We start from the raw sequence: 9,079 nt of genomic DNA, 5'->3' as shown, positions 1-9,079 counted from the left end.
TGGGGATGGATGAGATTCAAAGAGATAGTATGGAGGTAGGATCTATGGATGGGACTTACCAACAATCTCAATTTCTTTCCTCACAAGAATATCTCAAGACACCTAGTTAAGTATTATTGTTACTAATTTTCAACAGAGAGTTGGTTTATTCTGCCAAGGAGGATGTTGGGACAGCTGGAGTTAGTGTTTTTCTCCCCCCCCCAAAAGGCAGAGTACTCTTTTCTCCTCCTTCCCAACTCGAGGGTATGCAAACCTTCTTTTCCTCTCTCATCCCAAATCTTTGGCAGGACTGCTTTATCTCCAGGCTCTGAAGCAGCCCTGCTGGGGTTAGGGGCAGTCACTCTTCACACAGATCAAAGTTCTGTTGCCCCAGACTTTGGTTTGAGAAAATTTGGGAGGAGGGGGGACATGGGAGGAACCGGTGCTCAATCTCAGGTCACCCCACAAGTGCTGAGAAGAGAGAGACAGAGACAGACAGTGACAGAGATAGAAGAGCAGCAAAACAAAGGGATGGGGGAAGAGAACACAGTCAATGAAGCACTTACTATGTGCCAGGCACTGTGCTAAGCAGCTTACAAACATTATTTCGCTTTATCCTGATAACTCTGGGAAGTAGGTGTGATTATTGTTCCTGCTGGGTGAGTGTGTGTTTGTTTTTTGCATTTTTTATGGTTGAGGAAACTGAAGCACAGATTAAATGACTTGTCCAAGGTCACACAGGTAGTAAGTGATAGAGATCAGATTTTAATTCAGATGTTCTTGATTCTGACATTGAGCCACCTCATTTGCCCAAGATTACCCAAAGCCATGTCAGGGTCCATATTTGAACCTAGGTCTGTCTTGATTCCAAATCTTGTGTTTTTCTCCATTCTACCACTTTTCTGGGGTTTGGGGACTTTGTGAGTCTCAGGAAGCCTATCTATTAAATAAGTAAATAAAAATTAAATAATCAGCAATGAGGCCAACGAGATAGCTCAGTGGATAGAGCACCAGGCTTGGGTTCAAATCTGGTCTTGGAAACCTCGTAGTTGTGAGACCCCGGACAAGCCGCTTTACCCCGTTTGCCTAGCCCTTGCTCTTCTGACTTAGAATTGTTACTAAGTCAGAAAGGAAGGGTTCAAAAAGATCAGTGATGATTCTCTGTAAGGCCTCCCACAAATCTGGTCTCCCAGTGCCCAGCCAGGCTCCTGGCCTCTAAACCTCTCCCTAGAGGGAAGCCCTCCCTGTTTTCTGGAAGGTCAGCTCATCCGAGAAGCCTTCCTGCCCCGACTGTTCCAGCCTGGATTGTCTTCTTCTTCCCTTTCTGACCTCTCATCATATTCTCAGCCAGTCCTGTACAAGTTGACACTTGATTCTCTCTTGCCTGGGATGGTTCTCTCATTAACAAAATCATGGAACTTTCTAGCCCGAGGGGGCTCCAGAGATCATTGGGTCCATTCCTCTCTTTTTCAGATGGGGAAACTGAGGCCTAAGGAGTAAAAATAATTTGCCCAAGGCCCCAGAGGAGGTTAGGAGGAGAACTGGGATTAGAAGGCAGCTACTGGGATTCTTTATCCGATTCTGGGGCATGAGTCACACAAAGTCTCACCAGACTGTGAGGTCTTAAGGATGGGGACTGCCTACCTACACCTTCCAAGACCTCCTCCTCCTCCTCCTCCCCGCTGCCATCCTACAAAGGGCTGGGGACCCTGTGGGAGTCCTCTGACTAGGAATGGGGCTGCTTGGCTGGCTGGCCCTGGGCCTGGACAAACCTTAGGAGCGGCTGGTGAGGGCCTGGCCCATTGCACAAACCTGGTAGCCGGAGGCTGCCTGAATGCTGTCTGGCAGGCCCCCATCGCTCAGCACTTCCCAGTCAGGGTGGGAGGGATGCAGCCGGGGGGGGGGGGGGGGGGATTAATTAGGCCTCGTGCCTGTCTCCCCGCCTGGCTGCCTGTTCCTGGGGTGGCTGGGGGAGACCTTCCGGGCCTCATTACGGAGGCAGATTCCCCCTTCTGGCTCTGCTCCCTGGAAGGAGAGATGATCAGCGTTTGATTGTAGCCTCCAGCCTGCTGGGCTGGGCTCCCTGGTTTGGGGAGTTTTATAGGCAGCCAGAGAAATTTAACCCTTCCAGCACCCAGGCACTACTGTGCAGGGCAGAAGGCCTGGGCTGGCACCAAGCGGTGTCTGGGGGCTGGAGTCTGGGCAGAGCCACTGAGAGCTGGTGGTGCTGGACAGCCCCTTCAAAGGCTCTGCTTCCTATAAACTGAGGCCAGTCTTGAGCTTCCTGTCTCTGGATTGCTGAAAGGAAAACACTTGGTTAAATGCTGAGCCCTGGGACCCCAAGAGAGGCAAGAACATGGACCCTGGCCTCCAGACACTCACTCTCTAAAGGGGACGGGGACAGAGTGGGGAAATGACCAGGCACGGGCAGGATAAATGCGGGGGGGAAATGGAAGGAACACCTTACAGAGCTCTAGGAAAGGACATTATTCTTTTGTTAACTCATACTTCTGGGAATTCTGCTAAGAGGAATAGAGAGGGCAGCTTTTGGGTGGCTCAGTGAATTGAATGTCAGACCGAGGTCCTGGGTTCAAATTTTACCTTAGATACTTCCTAGCTGGGTGACCCTGGGCAAGTCACTTAACTCCCATTGCCTAACCCCGAATACTCTTCTCTGTCAGAACCAATATGAGGTATTGATTCTGGAAGGAAAGGGTTTAAAAAAAAAAGGAACAGTAGGGGGACAAAGCTGCCTTCTAAATTTGATTAGCAGATGGAGGGTAAGTGAAGGCAGGGCTTGTCCAGGGGAAAGGTCTGTCTAGGCAGGAGGAGAGGGGTCGACCATCTCCTCCTCTGCTTGTCTGTGCACAGTATAGCTCCCTCCTCTGGCCACAAGCCACCCCTCTCTCTGGGACAGGGCTCTCTGCTCACAAGAAGAGAAATATCTTCATGGAGAAGTTAGAAGACAGAAAGAGGGAACCCAAGGGCCAGTTCAGAGGGTGTGCACTTCTGTGGTCCAGCCATTTCAGTTGTGGCTGACTCTTTGGGACCCCATTTGGGGTTTTCTTGGCAAAGATCCTGGAGTGCTTTGTCGTTTCCTTCTCCAGCTCATTTGACAGAGGAGGAAACTGAGGCAACAGGATGAAGTGACTTGTTCAGGGCCACACAAATAGTTTGCCATTTCCTTCTCCAGCTCATTTTTACAGAGGAGGAAACAGAGGCAGAGTTAAGTGACTTGCACAACTATAAACTAAATGTCTGAAGCCAGTTTTGAACTCCAAATCTTCTTGGCTCCAGGCTTGGTATTCCATTCATTGCTCCATCTAGCTTTCCCATCCACTAGCAGGGCTGAAAGATTTTTCAGAGAAGGATTGGAACAATCCCAGAAGGCTTCCATGGGGAGGTGGAGTTGAAAATAGTTGTCAGTTTTCATGAAAGCAGTTTAGTGTAATGTAATGTAAGGTTGTTAGTTCTAGTAAACAGGATGTGAGTTCAAATCCTGTTATGGATACTTACTGTGTGACCTTGGGCAAGTTAGTTAACTACTCTGAACCTCAGTTTTCTCATCTGTAAAAAAAAAAATCTGTAAAAAAAAAAAAAAATTGGACTAGATGACCTCCGAGGGCCCTTCTTGCTCTCATTCTGGGATCCTGGGTCCTTTTCTACACAAGGACTTAGCTTTATGGCATTCCCCACTCTTGGGATCAATGAGTACTTCTGGAATCCCAACGATCTGGCTTCACTCTGCTCTGCCACTAAATTTCTGGGTGGCCATGGGCAAGGCCTTTCTTTTCTCTGTGCCTCAGTTTCCCCATCTGTAAAATGAAGGGTCTCTCAGATCCTTTCTAGCTCTCCCAGCCCAGGATCCCACAGTCCCTGGCCCTGGGGACTCCCCCTCATTTCTTCCCCTCCCTCCTCTATGAAAATCATAGCTTAGAAAATCTTCCTTGGGGACAGGTTGGAGACTTGCCAGGGCCTGGCTGCCAAGTTTTGCTTCTCACTCCCTTGGGGGGAGGTGGGGAGAGGGAGGAGGCTCTTCCTCTGGTGTGGAGGAGGGGTGGAAGGGAATGGTGATGCCTTTGGCTACCTCACCCCTATCCCAGATCCCCCTCCAGAACCCCCAGAGTGCCCTTGGGCAGAGAGCCTGGCTGGAGACGGGGAGGGGGGTGCCAGGCCAGCCCCTGGTTCTTAGAACAGAGCAGGAGGTGGTGTTCACCTCACCTCCCTCCCCACTTTGGAAAAAAAAACCCTCTCAGGAAGGAGGAGGCCTACCTTAGGCACCAGGGAAACTCAGGAATTTGGGGCCAAGCTGGTGAGAGGGAGCTGGGAGGCTGCAGGCTTTAGTTCTGGGTCTGGCCCCCTTCCCCACTTCTGATTTAGCTAAGATACCTGGAGGAAGTATGGCGCCTCCTGCAATCTAGAGCTGGCCTTAGTCTCCCACCTTCATTTGAAGGAGGAAACTGAGGCTGGGAGGGAGGAAGGGACTTGCCCAAGATCACATAGCTTATAAATAGCTATCAGGATTCCGATCTAGGTCATCTGACTTTAGGCTGGGGCTCTGACAGCTATATTGGGCTGACTCTAGCCTTCAGGCTTGATTATTTCCTTCTCTGCAAGATGACCTGGACTGGCTAAAGGATCACTAACATCCTCTCCAGCTCTGATAGTCTCTGATAGGGTTCTAATGCAGATCGAGGTAGTCCTGAACTTGGAATGAGAGAAGACTTGGGTTTGGAGGGAATCTGTTACTGAACAGTTTCAAGACCTTGGAAAAGTCACTTGATCCTGCTATAGAATCAGAGACTCTGATATTTTAAGTTCCAGGGCTCCTTCTAGCTCTAACATTAGTTCTAAGGCCCCTCTCAGCTTTGACATTTCATGTTTTAATGTACCCCCACCACACACACACATGCAACTCTGACATTCTGGGTTCTAAGGGACTCCCAGGTCTGACGTCCTAAATTTTAAGATCCCTCCAGCTCTGACATTCTGGGTTCTGAGGGATTCCTAGCTCTGACATTCCAGGTTATAAGGCTCCCTCCAGCTCTGATATTCCAGGTTCTAAGGTTCCCTCCAGCTCTGATATTCCAGTTTCTAAGGTTCCCTCCAGCTCTGATATTCCGGGTTCTAAGGCTCCCTCCAGCTCTGATATTCCAGGTTCTAAGGTTCCCTCCAGCTCTGACATTCTGGGTTCTGAGGGACTCCTAGCTCTGACATTCCAGGTTCTAAGGTCCCTTCCACCTCAGCTCCCACATTCTATGACTTAAACACAGGGCAGAAACAAAGATACAGAAACAGAGAGCCAAGAGAGGAGGTGGGAAGCGAGTGTGAAGCAGGGAGCTGGGCGGTGAGGGACCGTCCTTGTTTCCAGGCCTCCTGCCAACATGAGAAATGAACTCTTTCTGGATTGTTTTCTCAGGAGGGTGAGGGGTGGAGAGGGTGGCAGAGTTGGATGGGAGGTATTAGGATCCTGAGTCCTCTGACCTCCCCCCCCCCCAATCCATCTTTGCTGCTGGAATATAGGCTCCATTTGCATTACGGGGTAAGGGTGGGGGGACGACACAAGATCACCAATCTGGAGCGGTGCCGAATGGAAGAAGGATTTGCTTGATGCTGCTTGTCCTCAGAGGACAGAACTAGGGGCCATGTCGGTGGTGAGGTGAGGGAGACAAAGGGGACATCACAGGGGACACCGACTGTGGCTCAATTTCAAGGAAAGCAGAGGAAAACTTGCTTAAGGATCAAAGATGTCTGACTAAAGAAGGAGCTGCCTGGCACAGTAACGAGTCCTCTATCTTAGGAGAGTTCTTTAGGCAGATACTTAGAATCAGAAGATTCCTCAAAACTTGGTCCAGATGTTATTTGAGGAACTTTTTGGGCTCTGTAATTAGAGGCATCTATGGACCCCATTGGTGAGTTCTACTTTCCTTCTTTCTTTTTTCTTCTAGACCCTTCCCTTCTGTCCTAGTAACAATGCTAAGGCAGAAGGGCAAGGGTTAGGCAAACAGAGTTAAGTGACTTGCCTAGGGTATCACAGCTAGGAATTACCTAAGGCCAGAATTTGAACCCAGGTCCTCCTGACCCCAAATCTGGCACTCTTTATTCATTATGCTACCTACCTAGTGCTAGCTGTCCCCACTTTCCCTCTCTTAATGACTTAGTGAAGGGTCAAGTCTTCATTTATAGCCCCAGCTCTGGTTTATGCATGGCAGTGCCTCACTGCCCTGCTCTGTTCAAAAGTGGGATTCTAGTCAAAGTGTCTCTCTGTGATCTTCATTCAATCCTGGGAGAAGCCCATTCCTCCTCCTTCACCAAACAGGCCTGGAGAAATCACATGGTCCAGCTTTCTCTTGTCCTAGATCCCACTCAGGATTTTCAGCTGGAAGTGACCATAGAGACCTTCAAGTCCAGTTACCACATTTCACAGACTGTTTTTTCAAGTTTTGATAAGAATAGAGGAACCAAGGGCCCTGGAAAGGAAGCAATCTGGCTACATTCATTGCATACTGAGCTTTGCTTGGCCCTCCCTTTTCCTCTCCTCCTCTCCCCTCCCTTCTCCTCTTCCCTGTTCTCTTTTCCCTTCCTTTTCTTTCTCCTCCCTTCCCCTCCCTTCTCTCTTCCCCTCCTCCTCCTCCCCTCATCCTCTTCCTACCCTTTCCTTATTATTATTATTATTTTAAACTCTTACCTTTCATCTTAGAATCAATCCTGTGTATTGGCTCCAGGGCAGAAGAGTGGTAAGAGCTAAGCAATGGGGGTCAAGTGACTTGCCCAAGGTCACAAAGCTAGGAAGTATCTGAGGCCAGATTTGAACCCAGGACCTCTCGTCTTTGGGCCTGGCTCTCAATCCACTGAGCCACCCAGCTTCCCCCTACCCTTACCTTTTTAAAAAACACTTTACATCCCAAATACTAAGCACAGTGCCTGGCTCATAGAAATTGCTTATTGTTGCCTGTCCCTTGTTTTCGAAGAGGCCCAGTGGCATCATGGGCAATGTCTTGACTTGCGTATCCTCGGCCTCACTCTTTTCCAGAGTCATCAAAGTCCAATGGCAAGCTGGCGTTGGCCTGGGATGCAGCCGATGAGCTGGGCAGTCCCTTGGAGACAGCCCTGGGCCATCCGTTGGCCAACCAATCCATCAGTGAGTTAAGGGGGATGGAGAGATGGATGCCTCCCCCAGATATGTGAAGACTTTGCCTGGTGGAACAGGCAGATGAGAATTATTTGTTGCAACAGCCACGAAGGCAGCCAAAGCAGGCTCTTTGGAGCTCTTAGAGCTTGATCAGCCCTAAGTGCTTAATGATGTAACAAGGCCAAAGGACTCGGGATGGAAAGTGCTCTCCGCCTCCAGAGAGAGCTGATCAGATCTGAGTGCAGATGGAAGCACGCTGACGATCTTTCTTGCTTCCCTCCCCGCTCACAACATGGCTCACACGGCTTCGTATGAATGACCGTATGTGTATAGAAATAGACTTCGTATCATGAAACGGAAACAGAAATGTTCTTTGAATCATGAAATGCTTGTTGATTGACTTTTTCCCAAGGAGGGGAGATCCTAGGAAGTCCCTGAGGGGTCCTTCAGATATGGCTGCCTAGAGAAGGCTTTTTAGTATCATCCTTAATTAAAACCAACCTTCTCCTCTTTAGCTTCCCAAGGGGGAACAACAATTCGGCCTCCTCCTCTTCCCAGAAACCATCGGTGGCTGTGGCTGGGCTCCTCCCTGGGGCCCTCGTCTATCTGGGGGCCCCCCTAGATGAGCATGAGGACAGCCTGGCTTCCAAAGAAAGGGAGTAGCTGAGAGGCTGTAAGACAGTGAGTCACTCCTGCAGCCCCATCACCTCCTCTCCAGGCAAAACAACCCCAGGGTTCTCTTCCACTTTCCTCCCAGGACCCATTTTCAATCCCTTTAATCATCCCTGTTCATCCTCTCTGGAGCCGCCCCAGCTCCTCAGAGTCCTTTCCAGTGCTCAGAGAGTGACCAAAAGGCTATTAAGTGCTGACTCATAGAGGACAGGAGGGATAGCACCTCTGACTTCATCCCAGAATCATGTTGGCTTTCTCCCCAAGGGAACCACATCACTGACTCATAGACCGCATGTGGTCAACTAGGACCCTAAGTCTTGTTCTTTAATAGTGATAACTGGCATTTATGTGGCCCTTTAGAGTTGGCAAAATGAGTTTTATTATTCATTATCTCATTTGTGTTTCACAACACTGGGAGGTAGGTGTAGTCAGTATTATTATTATTCCCATTTTACAGTTGGGGAAATTGAGCCTCAGAAGGATTCGATGCCTTGCATACGGTCTCAGAGCGAACGAATGTCAGAGACAGGATTTGAGTCCCAAAGCCAAGTCCAGCATTCCTACTATACTGTAGTGCCACCTACTGTGGCCAGTCAGCCTTCTAGCATCTTGCCTTTGGATCTCTAAGTGTGCCTGCCAGCTCTCATCACTCCTGGATTTTAGCCTGCTTTATAGAGTCATTTCCCCAAACCAGTCAAGGGTCCATTGTTAGACTGCTGGATTCCTTTCTCTTCTCCCTGCTTCAGATTCCTGCTCTTTTCAGTGAGTTAGTTAGACTAACATAGGTACCCTGATGAAGCAGATAGAATGCTAGGTCTGGAGGAAGACCAGCGTTCAAATCCAGCCTCAGACACTTACTTCATTAGGTGACCCTGGGCAAGTCACTTAACTGCTGTATATCTCAGTTTCCTCAACTGTAAAATGGGAACAATAAGTACACGTTCTTCCCATGGTTGTTGTATCAATAAAGATAATAAAGTATTTAATACAGTGCCTAGCATATAGTAAATGCTATATAAATATTACTGATGATGATGACGATTATTAAGGTGACTTCTGAGGTACCTTCATGCTATAATATTCTGAGTATTTGATTTGTTTTATTTTTAAAATCTTTACCTTCTGTCTTAGGACTGAGACTAAGTACTGGTTCCAAGCGCAGAAGAGTGGTAAAGGCTAGGCAATTGGGGTTCATTCTTCCTTCCATCCTTCTTCCCTCCCTCCCCACTCTGTTTCTTTCTTTCTTTCTTTCTTTCTTTCTTTCTTTCTTTCTTTCTTTCTTTCTTTCTTTCTTTC

The sequence above is a fragment of the Gracilinanus agilis genome, chromosome 3 (genome assembly GCF_016433145.1).
Source record: "Gracilinanus agilis isolate LMUSP501 chromosome 3, AgileGrace, whole genome shotgun sequence".
NCBI lineage: Eukaryota > Metazoa > Chordata > Mammalia > Didelphimorphia > Didelphidae > Gracilinanus > Gracilinanus agilis.
Note: the sequence above shows the minus strand (reverse complement) of the source record.